Raw genomic sequence first — 22,424 nt, forward strand, 5'->3', positions numbered from 1 at the left:
TGAAGGCCTCCCTTTTCTCCTGTTATTTAATGTAAGTTTTCCATGTCTTTCAGCTGAAGTCACAATGGAAAAAGCTTAACACAACCATCTTTCCCCTTTGACCAAGTTTTTATTTTTGTCAAGATTCACCTCAAAGGACTGTGATGGGGCTGAGATCACATATTGCACCAGGAACCTGAGCTATGCTTGCTGTCATTTCCAGGCTGTGGCCCTGAATGCAATGAAACTTTTGGGGGGTATTATTTTCTTATTATGCAATTTATCAAATCCCACTGAACAGACAAACTGCAGCACATTTCCGAGTTCATCAGGTCCAAGTAGGCTTTCAGCCTTCTGAACTGTTTGGAGGTGGAGATTATGGAGGAAAAAAAACAGATTTTGAAGTCTGAGGCAAATGTCTCTTTCCCTTTCTGCTGCCTTACAGTAAAACAAGTGTCTAGACACATTTCTGTGTCCCTCTCAGCAGTGCCATTGTCATTGCTGTGCCTTTTCCTGCCCTGAGCCCAGTTTCCAGGGCTGTTCCAGGCTTTGCCTACAACCCTTCTCCCCATTCCATTGTTCTAAGGCAGAACCAGGCAGATCCTTTCCCAGTCTTCCCCAGAGTGATGGAAAATCAAGAGTCCCAAGGAGTCAGTCCTGGGCAATTACCTTCTGGGCTACACCACAAGAAGAGAGGCCTAAGAGTCAAGGGAGGGGATGCTCACCCTCTACTCCACTCTTGTGAGGGCCACACCTGGAGCACTGCACCCACATCTGGGTTCCCAGGTACAGGAAAGACAAGCAATTGTTTTAAACTGAAAGAGGAAAGCGTTAGATGAAATATGAAAAAGACATATTTAAAAATTAGGGGCTTGAGGCCCTGGCACAGGTTGCCCAGAGAAGCTGTGGCTTCCCCATCCCTGAAAGAGTTCAAGGCCAGGCTGGCTGGGGCTTGGAGCAACCTGGGATAGCGGAAGTTGTCCCTGCCCATGGCACAGGGGTTGTCACTTAATGGTCTTTAAGGTCCCTTCCAGTCTAAATCATACTATGAGTCTATATGCCTATAAAGGAATGTTAGAGATAGAAAGTGCTTTTTGGAGACAAAGAGACTGCCAGCCTCCTGAGTGTTCTATGGTCCCACTGCAACTTCACAGTGTGATCAGCTGTCAAGGGGAAGTTAAGGAAAGGAAAGGCAGTTTCGACCATGAAATAACTTCCTGAAGTCATTCACTGCTCTTCAAGTGTTCATCATAACTTATTGATCTCACCCCTAAGCCCCCCTTCACATCCCTGAAACTTCCTGCAAACCCACATCTTCCTTCAGAACCCCACTGATGCTTCTTGTCACCCATCATCACATCGATCTCCATAAAAACCTCCACACTTCTGTCACAGCCACAAAATGCGATTGTTTTTGCCTAAGACATGTCAAATCAGCTGCGTACAAGGCGTAGGAAAAAGATTTAAGATGCCACAACAGCCTTGGAGAAATCACTAACAGTTGCAAACATGGGATATCAAGTGAGTACAAGTGCTCCTGAACATCTGTATTTGTATGAGTGCATGCACAGTGGGGTGCATCGTACAGCCTCTGTGGTAGAGACTGATACTGCTCCAAGACTTGCCTTACCTTTCTAATTAAGTATTGAGTAGTACAAGAATTAAATTGCGATGGTTTCTGCACCTGTTTGACTTTCTTCTTTATGACAAAACCCAGATCAGTGCATGTGGGTTCATTGAAAAAGGGACTGGTCTCAGTTTGGAAGAAAATATGGTTGGTAAAATCAAAGTTTCTTCATTCCCTTTGTTTTCAGTCTTCCAGATGTATTTTCTGCAGCTGGACAGAGAAATACAGGAAAAAAAAATCAGATGTGCTCCAGGAAATATCCCTTTCACAGTGATTCTGCAGCCAGTGTACAGGAGCTCTTTTCTGAACACTGACTGAACTAAAACTGAGAGAAAATTTAATTTGATGTATAAATAAATGATGTGTAAATAAAATTTATTAGCCATCCAATTAGGATTATATTAATTGAAACCAAGAGTTCTCTCTCCCTGACTGCACAAAGAGTCTAGATTAAGAACTTAAAAGAGCTTTACAGTCCATGTCTAAAGTACAGGAAATGGATCCTGCCTTCAGTGACTCTCCAGATGTTCAGTTCACAGCCACTGAACCAGCAATATATGCTTAAAAATACGCTCAAAAGAATATGAGTTGAAATTTAACTATAGCATAGATATGTTAAAATGAGACAAAAATGGAAGGGTGGAAGAAATATCACCAAAGTCATAGGATATGAGGATTTTCACTGACTATTTTTTCTAAAATTTGATCACGATTGAACTGCTAATATTCTGGTTTTATTACAACAAAATATATTGTTTACTTTTTTTTTCTTTTAGAGGCTCGGGTGTTCTAGAAGGATTTAACATGAAAAACCATTCATCCAGACTTCATCGTGCTGAAGAAATAGTTGAGTTAATTCTAGTCAAATACTCCCAAATGCTCCCTCTCTCTTGCTCTCCCTCTTTCTCTGTGTATATATATATATTTATATTTATTTATTTATTCATTTATTTATTTATTTATGCAAAGTAGTTTGCTGCTATAGGGAGTGATACAGCCACAGAGTATAGTATGGCTACACGGAAGTAAAATGACATTAAAATAAAGCAGCTTTTCCAGAAAGGAGAAGGTCATTACAGATTAACCAAAATTTACAATTAAATGGGAAGCCCTGGTCAATGATCCATGTTTCCCTCTCTTTCCTAACATCCACCCACTCTGCTGAGCACCTTACTAATGTTAATTTATTCATCCTCACTGCGATACTGAATCCCTTTCATTTGAGTTGGGCACTGAGCAAGCAACAAAGGGACAAGTTTCTACAGGGACACCAGGATGAAAATGAAATCAGGAGTCAAAAGCAGAAATTATTTGTACTGGAGTTGAAAATATCAAACATTTAACCTTCCATTTAGGGGGAAGAGAAACACAGCCCTTTCCCTACACATTTTTTTTTCAATATATTTTAGTCACTGAAGTGCCATGGGGAAGTGGAACATTGCCAGCAGCATCCAGGGGCTTCTGTTGCTGATATTTATTACTTTAATTACACTTAATTTCATTAAAATAGCACCCAGGATTCCCTGTGGACTACAGTCTCTGTGTTACACATAAAGCACATTCAGAGGATGATGACGAGGTCTGCTTCCTTAAATGACAGGGCAAAGGAATGGCATATTTGTGAGTCAAACCTGAACTAGTCAGCAATTCCAACACTAACTCTTCTGTGATTCTATGAAATGGCCATTTATCTGTTTGTTTGTTTTATGGTGTACCAGCCTCTGGGGAATTTTATTGTTACAAAACAGAGACAGCTCTGAAATTATTTTAGGTTAACTAGAGAGGTTGGAAAAAAAGAATTTTTAAAATATAACCACTGATTCTTTGTAAGTTCCAATTTATAAATGTAAAATAGTTTCTCATTTAAACAAAGTGTGTGCCAACACCCACTGGCTTTGTTTAAAACACAAACGAGATTTTGTTATCTGTGGACCAAGACATTATAATGGACCAATCCCTTAAAACATCTCCTAGTTCTAATTATAGAAGAGGATCACAGAATCATTAAGGCTGGAAAAAACCTCCAAGATCATGAAGTCCAGCCTTTGTCTGAGTATCACCACGAACCATATCACATCTGCTCATTTTCTGAACACTCCCAGGAATGGTGACTCAACCACTTCCGTGGGCAGCCTGTTCCAATCCCTAACCACTCTTTCAGAGAAGAAGTTCCTAATATAAAAAAAAATCATATAAATCTGGAGATTTATATCTGGAGAGGTTTATCCAAGCAGTTTTCTTGTGTGATTAAGCAAGAAAAGACTCAGTTTTCCTTGCACTGACTTTAAAGAAACGAAGTTGATACTTAAAAATAGGCAGAATTTATATTTTCCTGTCTCAAAGTCATTGACTGGTCAAGGTTAAAATCATGGTCAACATTGAGGTGAGCTAAATTCAATGGCCAAGATAACAAGAGTTTTAGCATTTTCATAATTTCTATGTAGGTTTGAACACCCTTATCCAAGTAGTAAAAGCTGCTAGTTTTGAACATAGAATAACAGGATGGTTTGGGTGGAAAAAGAACTTTTAAAAGTAATTTAGTTTAGCTCCTAACATTACTGTTCTTGTTATCAAACCTTGATCTCAACCATATTTCATTTTCTACATAAAATAACCTTATAATATCTTTAGGATCTTCAGGTATCAAATATGTGGGTGATATTTCAAGGTATATAGAAACAGGAATTTATTAACGTTATTTTAAAGTTTTTTTAAAGCCTTATTAGAGTCAAGGACACCAAGAGTTGGGTCAGAGACTAACTTTTCTCATTGAGAAAATTCCTGCTCAATTCCACAATTAGTGGGAGGTTGGAGTGTATGACTCCAGAATTCTTTGTGTCAATACCTCCAGAGAACATTCATCCAAACAAACAAGACGTCAGCCAGGATATCTGATGTTCCTTTTCCACCTCAGTGATTTAGTCACTGCTCCTACCTCACACTTGTTCCTATGTCCTAGGAGCACCACATTGCTGACACAGATGATAGTATCTCCTTTTAAATTATGTTTTCTTGGGCTTTTTATAAAGAGTGGCACTGGTAGTTATAGAATACACCAGTTAGTGGGGGTTTTAATATTTTTTTTCTTTCATCCTAGTAGCACAATTAAAAAAAATTAAAATCAAGAGTCTAAATCATGGTGCTTGTTCATCCAGAAATTTCCCACATCAGAAAACTTTCTTGCTACGAGGGTGAATAGCCTTCTGCTACATGTCTCATTGCAATGATTACAGCAAAATTCCAAAAAAAAAAGCAGGTTTGGGGAGGAACTATTCTCCACATTAAGGCAATGAAGAGCAATGTTGTATATAAGAAAGGAAAGAAAGGAAAGAAAGGAAGAAAGAAGAAAGAAAGAGAGAAGGAAAGAGAAAGAAAAAGAAAGAAAGATAAAGAAAGAAAGAGGAAAGAGAAAAAGAAAGAAAGAAAGAAAGAAAGAAAGAAAGAAAGAAAGAAAGAAAGAAAGAAAGAAAGAAAGAAAGAAAGAAAGAAAGAAAGAAAGAAAGAAAGAAAGAAAGAAAGAAAGAAAGAAAGAAAGAAAGAAAGAAAGAGAAAGAAAGAAAGAGAGAAAGAAAGAGAGAAAGAAAGAGAGAAAGAAAGAAAGAAAGAAAGAAAGAAAGAAAGAAAGAAAGAAAGAAAGAAAGAAAGAAAGAAAGAAAGAAAGAAAGAAAGAAAGAAAGAAAGAAAGAAAGAAAGTCCCTACCAAAAATGATCTTGAAAATGTGGTTTGAGGAGTTTATGGTTTGGTTTTGGTTCTTGTTTTTGTTTTTGTTTTTTTAGTGGGGATGGAGGGTTGTAAACTTTTGTGGTTACATTTTATAAACAAAGTAATGTTTGAGCTAAAAGATTTGAAATTAAAAGGATAAAAACTCCCCTTTAAAATGTCAGTAAAGAGGAAACTGTAAACTCCATGCATGTGTATATACTTGAGTGTATGTATATGAACACACATAGACATACTGGTGACTATATTTAATTTATAATTAGCAGGCTGATGTTTCTCTTACAGAAAAGAATTTCTCTTACAGAAAAAAAAAGAACAGCTAGTTCTTTAAATTTCTGTCTTTTTGCTACGTGATTCAGAGGGAAGCAGAAGAGAATAATTGCTCTGTACTTAGATGCTACTCTTCAAGTAATTTGCTTGCACAGTAGCCCATTGAAGTCAACTCTGAAGGTGCAGCTCCTGCAGTTCTGGAAAAAAGCAAAGTGAAAATCCCTTTGGAAGCCTCCTAATCTTCCTGTTGTGGTCAAAAGAAGAAATTGGTATTTCTAGATTTTAGTTCATCTCATCCTTCAGGAAACACATGTCCAGTAAGAATTAGGCCATGACACCTTTTCCCCATTCACTTCTAAGAGAAATCAAGCAACTGATGCAGGGATTTGTATTAACAGGAATGTCATAACAAAACTTCAGTTGTGAGCTCTGTTGCTGTGTTCTGCTCCAATTCAAGTGATTTTATCCCACTCCTTTTATTTGTGATGACGTCAATGTTTTTTATGAAGTCTGCAATATTTACACAGATAAATCACAGAAGTGCAGAATGAGTAGGGTTGGCACAGGGTGCCCAGAGAAGCTGGGGCTGCCTCTTCCCTGGAAGGGTTCAAGGCCAGGTTGGATGGGGCTTGGAGCAGCCTGGGACAGTGGAAGGTGTCCCTGTCCATGGCACAAGTGGTGGTCTAGGTGACCTTTAAAGGTTTCTTCCAACACAAACTATTCTATTATTCTATTCTAAAATGACATATAGGTGTCTTTATGTGCCAGCTAAATCCCACCCGCTGCTTCAGCTCCACTGCTCCCAGAATTGTTGTTTAGGAGTGAAAGTGCTGCAAGACAAAGTTGTCAGCTAGAAATATCACTCTCAGTTATGAGAGATATTACAAAGGTGACAAAAACACCCTTCAGTTGTCAATACAGTGTTTTCCTGCCCAACCACACAAGCTCCATGCCAAACAGGAGCTACAAAAATGTAGTTGTGCTGTTGCCTCATTCAGCATTAAAGCTGCAATTGATAAATCTAATTTTTCTATTTAGGATGCGTTTGCAATAATCAGCATAGTAGACTGAGATTATAATTAAGCACATTCAGTTTTGCAGGATCCAGGAGCTGTTGGTTAATGAAGTTCAATGTGATACTGTCAGTAACCAACATGATAATTGGTTACAGAGAAAAGGCAATTTCAACAAATGCTCCTCATGCAGGTGGCTGGGAGAAATTGCTTTCACTCAATTATCTCTTCAATTATTTTGCATGAATGAGGCAGGATTCTTTAGCTCATTATAAGCCCAATTCCACAATAAGTAAGTAAATATTTTGACACAGTGTTGAAACTTCTGCAAAAGCATCTATAATATTTATAAGCATTGGAGAGGTCACATATTGTATTATCATCATTTGGTGCATTCAGTGCCAACTAAAAGAAATTAATGGTTTCAGTAGCCAATATCACTGGAGTAATACTGTAAGTAGTCAGTAGTTTTCTGGAATATTGTCAGAGATTTTATGGCTTATAAATACCTATGTCTAGTATCATCTCTAAGAATGGAGCATTAAGCAATAGGACACATTTGCACTGGTTATGGACTAAACTATATGTTATCATACACTGTGTTAAAAAAGCCACACCTATCAAATTAGGAGTAGAATTTGATATTAATTTACATCAAAGACAAGACTATATAAAAATATAAGAAAATATGAAATATCAGATGATTTATTTGATATGGTTGAGGTCCAAACATTGTCATCTTCTCTTCACATCCCTGTTCATCCTGAAGGAAGAACAGATTTCCACCACTCTGCTGGCTGCCCAAAAAGCCAAATGTAACATTTGACTGGAGCATTTCAGAATGAACATCCACAGTCAAAAATTATTGCCAAGATTTAGGTAATCCCTTCCTGCATTTGTATATGTTTTTTTATTATTATTAGTCACTCAAAAAGATCACACTCTTTGATGCATTAATTATATTACTTTGTCAGAGGGTCTTATGGAAGCTGTCCAGGTGATACAACTTGCAACACTTCATGGAATTACATTTTTTTTTTCTTTTCAGAGATGAGTCTACCACCTCTGTTCATCTAGCGAGGTCCTGGATCTCTTCTACCTCACACAGGTATAAAATTTAAATTTGAGGTACCCCTCAGACAGCTAAGACTTCCTTAGAAGATTTTTGAGGAGGCCCTACATGTGGCTACAAGAAACACTTTTACCAGACACGGAAAATTTCAAGTATTGCTGGCAAACATCTCTCCCAGGCTGGCACCAGGAACCATGACCTGCTGATATTCAAAATCCATCTGTCCACCTGGGAAACTGGCTTTGGATAGCTCTGCTTGATCAGGGAGGGTGGACAAAGGGACCTCCAGAAGTCCTTTCCAACCCCAACTGTTCTAAGACTCTGCATCTTCCAGACCCCCAGACTACATGGCTGCTCATTTTCCTTGTACTCTTGTATAATAATATAGTATTTATAATATTATAACGCCTGTTGAATTATAAAACAATTCCTAAAATTGATCTCAAAAGGAGAACCAAAGAGGGATCAATATGACAATGGACTGTCTCATGGAGTCTGGAATTCATGAGATATCCCTGTTGAGAATCCATGGGAAAAAAAAGGGAAAGGGGAAGGGGAAGGGGAAGGGGAAGGGAAGGGAAGGGAAGGGAAGGGAAGGGAAGGGAAGGGAAGGGAAGGGAAGGGAAGGGAAGGGAAGGGAAGGGAAGGGAAGGGAAGGGAAGGGAAGGGAAGGGAAGGGAAGGGAAGGGAAGGGAAGGGAAGGGAAGGGAAGGGAAGGGAAGGGAAGGGAAGGGAAGGGAAGGGAAGGGAAGGGAAGGGAAGGGAAGGGAAGGGAAGGGAAGGGAAGGGAAGGGAAGGGAAGGGAAGGGAAGGGAAGGGAAGGGAAGGGAAGGGAAGGGAAGGGAAGGGAAGGGAAGGGAAGGGAAGGGAAGGGAAGGGAAGGAGAACAAAAAGTTCTCAGAAACAGAGGCTCCAATTTAGATAAAAATTAAATCCTTTTTATAACATAGAGACATAAGAAAGCACAGGACATCACCACTACAAGGAGCCAATGAATGTTTTTAATTTAAATTTTTCACCTGAACCAGCAAATAGATGATGATAATTTTGGTTCTTTCAGACCATGATCATGTCCCCAAACTGTTTCCAGTTTTTCAGCTGATATACGGCTGTTACAATTTCTTGTAACTTGTGCTTCTCAGGATATCTCTGGCTTCTGGGAACCCCAGCTGTACATAAGGAGGCCAGATGCAGTTGTCAGGGATGTTTGTAGTATGAAAGTTCCCAGGCTCACAGCTGCCAGGCTGGCTGGGAATATCTCTGCCAGTATTTTCCAGCAGACATTTTCTTCTGCTCCGTAATTTTCCCTCTCTAACCAGGCCACCTTTAAGGCTACTCACACTGAAGCCTCTTCAGCGTAGATCCATTTTCATTATCCCACCTGCTTTCCTTTGCCAGTTGGAAATTCAGTCCCTCCTGAAAGGATGGAGTTGCCTTAGTGCAATATCTACCTCAAAAAAATCTAAGCTATTACACAAATTTAAGCAGGATTTAGGCTGGCTATACTACATATGCATGCATGATGTTGTGGAGCTGAAAGAGGTCAAGAAGGCAGAGGTTATAAGTCATCATTGGTCCTTTTCATAAGAAGAATAAAAGTAGTGATGATGATGATGAGAAATGCAGAAAATCTGGAGGAAAAAAAAAAAAGGAGAGGAACTGCAGAAAACAAGGTCTGAAACTACTGTTAGCCACTGAACAAAATGTCAAGAGTAGCACCAAAAAATAATTTTTAAAAATAATAAGAAAGAAAGAAAGAAGGAAAGAAGGAAAGAAGGAAAGAAGGAAAGAAGGAAAGAAAGAAGGAAAGAAAGAAGGAAAGAAAGAAGGAAAGAAAGAAAGAAAGAAAGAAAGAAAGAAAGAAAGAAAGAAAGAAAGAAAGAAAGAAAGAAAGAAAGAAAGAAAGAAAGAAAGAAAGAAAGAAAGAAAGAAAGAAAGAAAGAAAGAAAGAAAGAAAGAAAGAAAGAAAGAAAGAAAGAAAGAAAGAAAGAAAGAAAGAAAGAAAGAAAGAAAAAGCCTTTCTTTGGACTCAATAAAACCAATCTGCTTTCTGAATGGTCTGAAGAATTCCAGCATTCCTTGAGTTTTGAAGACTATTAACCTGAAAATATTTTTCTTCAATATGTATTGCACATGCACACAAGGCTCAATTTGCTCTTAGGTGCTTGTATAACAAAAGCAAGATCCTTGCAAAAAGCCTTGGAAAAATCCGTGCATAAAACAAGTTTCTAAGGTAAATTTTATTTTATCCTGTTAAATGTTTTGCCTCTGCCATGAGGTGCCTTGAAGCACTGTCCTCATGATGCACAAGGGAAATCTTACCTGATATTTATAGCAAATTTTGCATTATCCACAGTGAACCTGACTGCTTCCCCCACATTCCCAAGGATTATAAACTATGGATCTGCTGCTTCATATTGCTTGACTGAATGTTTAGGTGAATCAGTTTCCTTTATAGAATGTGAAAATGTGCTTTTTTAGCAGCCGATTGTGAATTTTCTGGTTTTTTTCTGAGATTGTCTGTGCGTATGGGTGACAAAAGGAAAATAAAGGATATGTGGGAACTGCAAGAAGTCAGAAACAAGGACTTGTGGGACTGCAGCAGATCGATTTATAGTGCTTACAGATTGTGTGCCCAGATAATTTCAAAGCACATGGTATGAAGGGGTCAGATCAGCCTCGTGCCAACATTTTTTGCAGCATCAGGCAAGACTGTCACTTAAGACCCAGCCAAGAGATTTACAATGTAAAATGGTTAGTGCATATGGGCATGAGATTGCCTAAAGTCCCCAGCTGCCAGCGTAGACAAAGCCTTAATTAGCCAATAATGCTGGAAATTTGTGCTTCTGTGGAAGTTTTCTTTATTCAATAAGCAGTTCCCCAAATAGTACTGAATTGAAAACAACAACCAGTTTGACAAGGAACCGAGGAATGTGGCTTTAGGTCAGTACATATTAACTAAAAATTAAATCAGCTAGCTAAAGGTAAAAGCTTATCATTATATCTCCTGAGACATTTGGTACACTAAGTGACTGAGAACATGTTTCTTTTCAAAGATTAGATATATCTACATTTGGGGATCTAATTCCTTAGTGAGAAACTTGATTACGTGGCCAGTTTTATAGATTCAGAGAAATGTAGTTTCCATGAGGGATATAGAAACTGTAAGCACTTGTTCTGCAGACAAGAACTGTCCACATATCTGGGCAAAGAAATGCAACAGGTTCCAGGGATTTAGACTCATTTCTCAGCAGGTATCAAAAATAACAGCTTTTACATGCAACTTTAGGTAAAGCCACTAAATAAGACAAAATCCCTTCAGTGGCTTCTTTTATTGTTTGAATTAATAGTATTTGTTACCCTTTATTTTCTTGATGTATCAAATGATGCTGCTGCAAACAATGTTCTACCTTAAGCAGAGAAGTGAACTTTGTTTTGTAGTTTTAAATATGCATTATTTACAGTACAAATACGTTTGTTTGCTAGTCTTCCTTAAGTACTCCCTAACATGACTCAGATTCTTGACCTTCTTTTGCATGTAGGGAAAAAGAAGAGCAGAAGTATAACGACATTATTTCCAAAAATACAAGAATTCTGGATTACTTGCTGTGCTGGTGCAGAGTCAAAGTGTATAAAGCATGCAAAACCAATCAGCCTAATGCTGATAAGAATTATTGAGATGTGTCCAAATTGGTACTTTGAAGCACTTGCTCTGTCTCATTTGTATCCTATGCTCTTTAATTCTCAATAAGGTCTCAATTGTTAACAATTTTCCTTGATAAAAGCGAGAAAACTCACATAATATATATCATCTGTATTTTTCATGTGGCTAAAAATCCTTAATTGCAAGTGGGCACACCTCATGATCTTCTTCAATCCTGGACTGGTTTGGTAAAACTCAAACCTTCATGTTTAATGGACCAGCAACATCCAGGACAGTAGTGAGAAATCAATCCAAGGTATTGTTTGAATTACAAAAAATATTCTGCATTGGGAGAAAAAACTTTTTGCTGTACCAAACCTTTTTGACTTTGCAACAGCTGTATGCTACTATGTACTATTAATACCTAAACTTGGTTTCAGAACTTGGTTTCAGAACTTGGTGAATTATGTTATAGTTAAGCTCTCCCTACAGCAGATAAGGCATGGAAATGAGTGAGACCAGCATTTCTCTTCCAGCCCTAACACTTTATGGAAGTTAGAATTCAACTGTCTGAAAATTAGATAAGTACTAGATATTAGTTTCTCTCTTTGGGTCACAGCTGCAGTACGAGAGAAGAAGATTCCTTGTCTTCTTTGGAACAGATATGAAGAAAAGATGTTGTTCCATTTTACGTCACTTCAAAATTTGAAAGGGTAACTAATGAACTATGTTTACACACCTTGTCCCAGAAGAACCACCAGCAGAAACTGTCCTCACGTTTGCAACAATGGACTAAGCAATAAGTGAGGAGTTGATAGGAATTTTTGTGGATGTTTGATGTGGCTTTAGCAGTGTTGAGCTGATGAATCCATTACAGGTCCAGGGCAGGGGATTTGTCTTCCTGTTTGCTTTAAAAAAAGTGTTTGTATTACCAAATATCCTCATATTCAGTGCATAAAGAACTACCTGATATATCAACAGAGATGGGGTGTACTGTTATGGCCTTTTAAATGCAGAAGATATGTGAGTTTATATCTCTTTAAGGAATAAAACTGTTAAGTGGTAAATTATATGTCTGGAAGTGCAATAACTTCCCACTGCCCAAATGTGATGGCTCCTGTAGGCTTACAGCACTGGTACAAAAGTAGGGTCAAACTGCTACAAAAGCAGTGTCAAATGAGCCAATTTCAGTGGAGCAGGTGCAGATATTTTGTTCTGACAAATTATCTTGTCAGAACAGAACTTTGTGAAGTAAAATCTCATGTATGTCTGAAAACCCTGTACTGGTTCCTGTAAGGGCATCACTGATAGAAAACCACTTGTTTTAAGAATGCTATGCAATTGGCATACAGGGGCTTAGTTCCTGTGGTACAATGCAAATTATCTGTATTAAAAATCTATAAAAACTATGTCTGCTTTCCTCTATAGTTACACTATGGCTATATTATAATCTTCCAGTTGGCCTTTCTTTGCTATTAAGTTTTTCTGCCTATTAACTACAAATATATCCCTTTCAAACCTCCTTGCCAATCTAATTCCTTACTGAAATGGCTAGACCCTCATAATCTTTTTTTTTTCTCAATGTTATTTGCCTTGACACCACTTGAGAGAGCTGAAGAAAGATGCTCCTATTACAAAGCTGCTTCCAGCTTTTAATCACCATTGAATTCTCAGAGAATCTGCAATGTCTTGTTTTTCAGGTTTCTGAACACCTAAAGAAAATTCAAGGTATATTGCCTAACTGCAGACTTCTGGAGATGATCTAGTGTAGCCTTTTCATTTTCCCTGGATAAAAAGAATCTATTGCAGAGAATATTTTATCCTACTTTTCAGACATCTGCAGAGAAGTGATGTGGAGCCTTCTTGCAGTTGTCCATCTCTCTTCATCTACTACATGGGGAGCCTACAGAACCTGTTAAATTGGTCATTTAATGTGAGAAGATTAATTTGGGTCTGATCAATTCTACCCTCTGCTGAACTACTGTATATTTGCATTTCAGTGAAGTAATTATGAATCAGATGAAAACCAGAACAAAGAAATGTGATCCAATTTCTGCAAAAATGTCTTTAAATATATATAAAATATCCTATTTTTAATTCTGGTGGAGTCAAATTAAGGAATTTTTGTACCATATAGACAAATGTTGCACAAGAGCACTCTCCAAACTTTTGCTCAGGCACAAATTCAAAGACTTGAAGAGCAGGGAAAAAAAGGAAGCCTGGAATTTAAGCAAACTGACATCTGTTTCATTAACAGACAACCTGGATAACTCGGGTTTGTGTATAAGAGGTTTTCATTTGTCACAATTCTTCAAACTGGAGGAACTGTTTCATCAGCTTCAGCAGAGCATAATCCCTTACCTTTGATACTTTCCCCTCACAGCACTTAGCAATGTAAGCAATGTTATGAATACCTGGAAGCATTGCAGCAGATTCACAATAGCAACCTGTCTTCGTCTGCCCAAGTTAAATTGTTTCTGGGACAAAAACAAACAACAACAACAAAAGTAAAAATAAAACTACCAAGAGAAAACGGCTGTCATTTGGGAAACTCATATTAATTGCCTACAGTCATAGTCAATGTGAACCCACTCAGCAAGGAATATTTAACATTATGATTTGAGCAGTTCCCAGAAAATCAGCTTCTCTGCTTTAAGTGAGCTGCACGCTTTAACAACTGGCAGAAGAGGATTTTCACTAAGACAGTTGCTCCATTGATCTGGAAATGACAAGATTTAGGACATGCATTTACATAGAACAGAGGTGGGGACAGCTTGAAAAGTTAACAGAGTATGGAAATTTTCAAGAATGTAAACCTGAGGTTTCCATCATGGACCATATGTGTGCCCCCAACAGGCACTGCCAAATAGGTTATCCTGGGTAACTAAAGCTGTTTCAGACTGGCAGTAACAAAGTCAGAAAAATGAAAAGTAGAAAGTGTTGAGAAAAAATGCAGGAATTATTCAAGCAGATAAAGTTTAAAACAAAATAAAACAACAAACAAAAGCAGAAGATCTCATCTTCTGTGAACATCTCTAGACTGCAAAAGAATCAAGTGAATCAATCTCTCCTCAAGATATCTGGAGGAAAGAGAGGGGTGGAAAAAAAGGCAGAATAGCCCAAATCCTTCATATCAGCCAATGTGATCTCTGTGATTGTCATGGTGCTCTAGTTTCCTTAGGAAAACCAATATATGACCAATATATGACCCATGTGCTTCTGTTGCTACTGAAGCTTTCCCTTATCAGTGCATGGAATTACTCTCTTCCACAATATTAATGCTGATGAAGATCTCATTTTCCTTCCTCATAAGCTTCACATGATATATAAACCATGAGATGGGACTTTTTTTCCTCCACATCTCTTTGTCCCACCTCGATTTACAACACCTTTCCCTTGTGTATTTTTTCCTGTGTACCTGCAAGAGTCAAAGGTATTGAGGTAATCAATGCAGAATCAATGGCAATTCCTGAGCTTTTGCTGGGTATTTAAGAAATCAGTCATCTGGAAAAATTGTAACACCAAGTGAGCTCCCCTTGACATATCAAATCTCATGGAGATTTATCTCACTGAAACTATGAACTATTTCTGAGCATACCCACTGATTCCTAAAATAATTCACTGTTACATTGCAGCTGAATGACACAAGGTTGTGCAACTAATTAAGTGCAGAAAGTGTCAAGAACCTCAGAAGAAAATAGGGCATTTATCAGTGCTGGCATGACTGGCATGGAAATGGTACAAAAAGTGATTAGAAAAATGGTAAAAGTGGTTCGTTCTACCTGTAAATAACTGTAAAAATTGTTGACTATTTAATATGAATGTGATTTTTCCTTGTTTCTCTGTTTACAGAGTCTTTCATAACCTTGTTCAAAGTTTTAATAAATTACTCAGGAAAAAAATTTATAAAAAGGACTTTCATCTGAGTTTAACAAAAACAAACAAAAGTACAAACAAACAAACAAACAAACAAACAAAACCTCTCCAAACCTAAGTAGAAGGAAAAAATTTCATTCAAAAGTCAAAATTTTGAGAGTTCAGAAGAAATTATGGTCTTTTACTTCAGTGATTTTTAAGACAGACATTTGTGTCCAAGAGCTCTGCCATCAATGTAGCAATGCAAGCATTTCCAAAAGCAGTAGGTCTGGTCTTTAGTTGTCCAAGTGGGTTAAATCCTGCTCTAATGGTGTCTTTTTCAGTCTAATCACTACAGGACATCTATATGATTATCTTAGACCAGACGCCAGGCTTTAAAATAAGAAAACTCTGTTGAAAAATTATCTCACCATTCATACCTAAATATGGTTATGCTATCCTTTGATACAAAAAAGAAAAATACCATCTGTTTTGCATAACTCTGATCAGTAATAAACCCTTGTTCTTTTCTAAATGGAGTGAAAATTAATATGAAGAAACATTTTTCAGTGCAACTGTAACTTATTTTGAGTAAGGAAATTTTGGGCTGCATGTGCAGGTCTGGTGAATACAAAGAACCTATTGAATGGTGAGACAACAGCAAGCAAGACTACAAAAAAAATTAATAGTGAAAGAGCTCACCTTTGTCTATAATTTAAGTCCCAAATACACAGTTATGTAGCAACATTAGGGCACAGTGAATGTGCTCTGTTATTTGCTTCACGGTGGGCTTTGAGCCAGGGAGTCATTCTGCCCGAGAGACAAAAGACACTCTGTCTGCACAGAGATCCTGCATCTTCCTGACACGTTTCCTCATACATTTTGTGAACTGTCTTTCCCCTCCCCTCTCCCTCTGTTATGTGAGCTGTGAACTGCACTGAAAATCTGTCTGTGACAGACACTTTCAGTACTTGGTCAGCTGTCAGACAAGCATGAGGTGAAAGACTTCAAATATGGCATTGGGCTCACAAACACACACGCACACACATAGAGAGAGAAACAGCCATCACTGGCTACTGCTCATGTCCAAGCATGGAAAAAACAACAGAACACACCAAACCCCCCCAAAAAAACCCAAGGGAGAGAGTGCTTCTATATAAGTCTGAGATCTTGCAAACAAAGAAAGCATATTTTATGGTTTTCACAGAATCACAGACACAATGGGTCAGGTTGGAAAGGGGCACAATGGGTCACCTGCTCCAACTTCCCCAATCAAGCAAGGTCATTCAAGATCACTTTTTAGTTTGTGCTCCAAGTGAAATATCCTCTCTGGGCCCTGTACAATAACAAAAGAATGTTGTCTTCTCCTACAGCACCCTGTAAACACAATGCAATATTCAGGAAAACCAAAGGAAACATACCACGTGGATCTAGTCTGAGATCAGATCCTGAAAAGCTTTCTTTGTTAAAAATCTCACCAAATAAAGCATCTGGTCTGGATTACACAGATGGCACAAACTTCTTGATTTCTTTTTCACTCTGAGAGTGATGTTTTTGGTCCCCTGCAGGACTCTTTCAGTGTAATTTGTAAATCTAAACAAAAACCATGGCCCACATGAGTATGTCTAATATTCAAAGGTATTCCTAATGTCTCTGGATGCCTGTAGAAAACTGAATGTTGCTTCCAGAGATTACAGGAGTCAGGACATGCTGCTCAAGTGTAGACATTTACAATTAGGTGTGTGAATTTGAATCCTGACTTCGGCTCACTCCCTGCCACTGCAGAGATATAGGCAACAGCAGTGGGTGGCTCATCCTTTTTTAAGATTGAGAAAAAAACCATGTCAAATATAAATTTGATATAAGTGTTCTGAATTTCATCTTCACTGAGCCCTAAAGTGAACTAAATGGCTACCATTTAGACAGCTGAGTGTCCATTCCTCTCCCTGAGGGTTATTCTTGGCTCTCTGAGATGCCCTGTCAAGTCTGAGACAGCCACCCAGGGCTGTCAGATATTGCAAAACATCAATGGGAAGCTCAAACTTTCTGTACCAGCAGCTAATGTTGAGGCAGAGTATTTTACAGCATCTCAAGACAGTGCCAGGCACTGAAGTGGAGACAAATGAAATCAAGTTTGAAGGAAAGTGACTGAATCAGACAGTGGGCTAAACTCAGCTGCCCAAACTTTCTTGTTTAGTATCATGTACCCCAAAAAAAGAGGAAGGCAGGCAAAAATACCAGAACAACTAGCTCCTGAATATACTCAAACAGAAAAAGGAAGCAATTGGCAGACAATGCCTGGTAAATCCCCAGAGCTGGAAGCATAGCTGAGGCCAGGCAATTTGACTTACCACACACGAAATAATGGGAATGTGATTCATTTACCTCCATGTAGACATTTAGGGTTATTTTAAGTACCGCAGAATGTCCTACCTTGCCTCCATCTGACACTCCAGAAGGGGAGTCTCCCATAAGTGCTGTGTAATACCTGTTAGTACCGTGCATATGTCTCAAATATGCTACAGCAAAATTGGCAACAGACGTCCATGTTTCAGCAACAAAATCCTCTCTTGCGCCTGCACTTCCAACTTCCCTGAGCATTTGGAGACCCCCACCTTGCAAGTTGTCACCCAAATAGCACAGAGGAGTGTCAGCCAGTGATGGCACAGAGCAGTGCAGTCTGGTGTGCAATCCAAGATACCCTCATTCCCAGGCACTGGGAGCACATGGCTCCATGAATGGAGACATTTGTTCCTTCTTTTCCAGCCATGAGGGGGTCGGTTTCTTCTCCCAAGTAACCAGCAACAGGACAACAGCACATGGCTTCAAATTGTGCCAGGAGAGGTTAGGACTGGATATTAGAAAAACTTCTTCATAGGAAGGGTGGTCAAGCATTGGCACAGGCTGTCTAGAGAATCTGTGGGGTCACCAGGTCCAGAGGAGTTTAACAGATGCGCAGATGTGGCAGATGTGGTTCTGTGGTAGCCTTGGCAGTGCTAGTTGTTGATTTGAGAAGTCTTTTCCAACTTATATCACATCAATTCTGTGATTCTATGATTCTTGCAAATAATCCAAGCTTATTCAGAGCTCTCTACACTTAATGCTGAGGACCTATCCAGAGAGGATCAGACCCTTCTGATGCATGTTCAGCATACAGATCTACATCATGCAGTTCCCCATAATGACATTTTTTTCAAGAAAAGGTGAAAGGAAATCCTGGGTTTGTGTGCACAAGTTGAGTTCCATCTGTGAATGAGCCACAACCTTCTTGCATGTGACAACCAACTCTTTTCCTCTTATTTCCTTCCTCTCATCCTGTAATTGACATTACTTCCTCTTTTCTGAGATTACTTGAGTGGGCACATCCATTGATTCTTATCAAATACGTCCAGAAATATCTTTATCACTGAAATTTTTACTTGGGGGTTCTTGACAGAGAGATCATAATCACTTTCCTCCTGACAGTACTGAACTTTCTCACTTTGCTACATCTCTGTTCCTTCTTATTTTTGTTTGTGATGAGCTCCAAGAAGGCCCAGTTCACCTCCACATATTCAACCTTCATGTAATTATAGAGTTTGCTTTTTCTTCCACAATTTAACGTTTAGTATTCTCTTCCCCTTGCTCTGAAGCTGACTGAATTCTACCTTTTCTCAGTCTGTCTTAAAAAGTGTGTTGTCTTTCCCCAGCATGAGAAAACACACAAACCAGAGAGGAGCTGCAGAATTTCTCTGTGAAGAGAAGAACAGAAAAGACGAATTCTCCAGGGATGTTCATAAGCTATTCCCTTCCTTCACCAAAATTTCCTCAGCTTCTGCTACATGTTTAATCCAAGAAGGTGAACTTTTTGTATTCTTTTCATTAGTAGGTTAAATGCAAATAATTAAAATATAAAGAATGAAAAATATATGAGGCTTTAATACAACCATTCAATAATCATAATATTATCATTGCAGGTGTGTCTAGGACAACATAAGATTTTGTTTAGACACTAACTTTGGGATCAAAAGAAACATGTCCCAAAAATGCCTGTTAATTTTCAAAGTCTGTGAAAAGAGTCTTCCTCAAGTGTAGATGCCTATGGTTATTTAAATTAAATCCATTTCAGGTGCATAAATGACCTTTACAAAGTGGTCTTGATGGTCTTTGCAATATTCTTTTCTTCAGAATGTCTTGTCATCTTTCCTGGTAAAATTTGATTTTAGGTGGATTCAACAACTATATAAGCTATCAAATACCACAGATATAAAGCTATACTTTATATCTGTGGCCATATCCTAATATGGCCACAGATATAAAGTATAGATTGCAAATTCTTCTTAAAAAAATCAAAATGCACAATTTGGTAGAATTATCTCTACTTCTTCCTTACACTGTAATCACAACTTAATTTTGACACAGAAGTTCTTTAGATCCGTAGGTTGATAATGTTTATTGCACTTTGTGTGTCTATTAACATAGAACACCTGACCAAGAAGGTTTATCTTTTATTATCTTTATATGCATAGGATTCAGTGTGACAATATTAGTTCAAAGCCATTTGGGATTATGTCCAGGTACTTGATAGCAGGATATGATTTCAAACTTAGAAGAAAAATGAATTAGTCCCAAATACTTTGGGGTTTCTCAATAAAACTGGAAGTGCATTATTCATAGAAATCATCGGTAAGCTCCCCAACAGTTGCAAACTTGTTCTTGAACATTTCCTGTGCATGGTGTTAAGACAAGGCCTTTTTGTGGGAGGCAGATCAAAAAGATTTTATGGGTTTCCCTTCCTGTGACAGGCTACAACGTGTAATTCTGCACTGCCATTAAGGAGGACCTAAAGAAGAGGACTTGAGTAGCCTGGAGAACTACAAGTACTGGGGAAAACGGATTTTCACTACGAACAAAATTCCCCCTGTTCAGTGCATTTTCTTCTCCAAGTCAAGGAGAGTTAAATAAACACACACAGGGATAAAGAAAAACAGAAATACAGCTTGGCAACAAAATTTTCTGCCACTTAGATATATTAACAGAGTAAATTTTAAAAATCTAATCCTATTTTCTTTATAAGGTACATCACTACTCTTAAACACAAGACACTGCTGCTCCTGTAAGGACTCTTGTTTTAGACTACCCCAGGATTTGATCAGGCTAAAGACCTAAAAAATCACACTGGAAGGACGAGAAACAAGGACTCCACTAGTCCAGTGCAGCAATCAATGATGAAACTGAATTTTGGAACTTTTCCATGGATGCACTTCAATGATCCATGCTCAAAAAAGGGTATGAAATGTATATCAGACATTTATAAAAATCCACAGAATGCTTCCATTCTATTTTTTTTTTCCAGGCACAAAATGCTTATCATAAACCTTGCCTTCCATGACATCTAACATTTTCTTCTTGACATTTTAAAACTAGAATTGGTAACAGCAGGCATGCTGGGAATTAACTGTACCAAAGATCTAAAGGAGGCATTATAGAAAAGTGTGGTATGGTATAAGTATGTTACACAGCCTTGCTATACTGCTAAGATAGTGGCAAACAACATCTCACCCTAAACACAGAGACGCTTCTTTCAGATAAATTATGCAAATTTAATTACAGTTTTATCTGCATTTCTCTTGTGATTGCCTGGTCAAGTCAATCTTTGAAACAGGATCGTTCTAAATAAATGCACTGTTGCTAAATGCATTTGCTATGGCAGAAATCTGAAAATATTAAAAAATTAATCTTCTTCAGAGTCCTGCTGGCTTAGAGTTACTGGCTCTGGGAAGAGCAATAGAAGAACCTGGGGTCTGTGCCCTCAGTGGAAGTCAGGGATGAAAGAGCCATTGACTCTTGAAAGAACCAGTGTAATTTTTAGGATGGAAGTACCAAAGCTCAGTGATTGACTTTGCAATCTGTCTATTCCTAGAGATACACTAGATACACTAGATAGAGAGTGGAGCCTCCTGGCTGCTGTTTTACAAAGGTTGTGCTTATGTCACAGTGAGTCCATCAGTTTTCTTGAAGACTTAAAGCCATGGGAAACACAAAACTGAGGTAGAAATAAAAGCCAAGGCATTAAGTTTCTTTAAGGATTATTAATATAGTTTGGAATTTATGTAATGGACTTAAAATATTTATCAAGCCATGTAATCTGAGGCTGCACTGAATTACTTCCCTGAGATAAATGCAGATGATACATAGGAAAAAACCACACTTTTGTTCAAGCTAATAAAAAAATGATATGCTCTAATAATTGAGAAAATTCTTATCATATGGAATATGAGAAAAGAATGTGGTTGATTACATCTCAAATTCCAGTGGGAAAACTGCCAAGAAAGTCTTTAAGAGCAATAAATGTATTGACCATTCCATTTGTGTAACAGGAATGGAACTCTGGCTGAGCATCTGGGTTTTCAGTTTGTGGTGGACAGAAAATGAGAAAACTCCACCTATTTAGGACTGAGGAACAGAAAGGACACAGGTAAAATATCTCAAATGTTTCGTGAAGGTGAAATATCTCAGATGTTTTGACATCTTTAATTCAGGTCTCTGCTTTATTCAGTGAACAGGGATGTCACCCAAGGTTAGTCTCTAAGATGAACCTGGATGTTACCCACCACTTTAAGGACTTAAAAATAATTTTTAGATTGATGAATTTAGTTTAGCTTAATCCTAACGTATTATAACAATTATTTTTTTCTCCACTGGAAAAAAGCTAATTTCTTCCACCTCTAATTCTCTCCCTTCAAACATGAAGCAGAAAATACCAGGAGCATCTAGATATCTGGAAAGTGCCTCCCACATACAAAAATAACTGAGCAGAGTGGAGTTTCAGAGGCTTTTGTGACATTTAGTCTAAGTCAGGATCCCTGTGTGGCCAACAAAAACAGAACAATACTTTCAGAAGTTAATTTACTAAGATGGGAGTCTAAGACAGAAAAACAGAAAAGTGTCTCTGTCTATTGAATATTGAGAAAATCTGGACACCTATATTGTGTTAGATATGTATTATTTGGAAATCTAAAGATAGACGAATCTAAATTCTTTATATAGTTCATTAGTGCTTTTTGTTCTTGCTGTGATAGGCTCTGGGAACCTGGTCTGGGAACTCTAGAAGATGCTGTAGAAATAAGAAGGAGCAGATGCTTTTTCTCCTACATATTGGATGGCTGGGTACAAATAAATAGGAATAGTAAATGGTAAAAATTTGAAAAAAATAGGTTTGATCTGTATATAAGACAATACCCACAGACTAGATCTAGTTTACT

The 22,424-nt window shown here is 38.0% G+C and overlaps 2 long non-coding RNA genes across 4 annotated transcripts in view; one reads left to right on the plus strand and one right to left on the minus strand.

Moving 5' to 3' along the window:
• Positions 1–21,641, plus strand: LOC135295863 (uncharacterized). Its single transcript, XR_010357928.1, has 5 exons — positions 1–31; positions 2,383–2,452; positions 7,659–7,718; positions 18,870–19,018; positions 21,540–21,641. It is a non-coding gene; the product is annotated as an uncharacterized LOC135295863 (long non-coding RNA).
• Positions 8,600–22,424, minus strand: part of LOC135295862 (uncharacterized) — a 16,393-nt gene continuing 2,568 nt past the window's right edge. The window contains exons 3-6 of one of the 3 annotated variants that reach the window (XR_010357927.1): positions 17,614–18,911; positions 13,152–13,802; positions 12,065–12,233; positions 8,600–9,098 (exon numbers count right to left, since the gene is read on the minus strand). This is a non-coding gene — a long non-coding RNA (uncharacterized LOC135295862). Of the gene's footprint in view, positions 9,099–12,064; positions 13,803–17,613; positions 18,912–22,424 lie in introns of all 3 variants that reach the window. The other 2 variants (XR_010357926.1, XR_010357925.1) reach the window with 2 other exon arrangements.

Source organism: Passer domesticus, chromosome 3 (assembly GCF_036417665.1).
Source record: "Passer domesticus isolate bPasDom1 chromosome 3, bPasDom1.hap1, whole genome shotgun sequence".
In the NCBI taxonomy this organism is placed as follows: Eukaryota; Metazoa; Chordata; class Aves; order Passeriformes; family Passeridae; genus Passer; species Passer domesticus.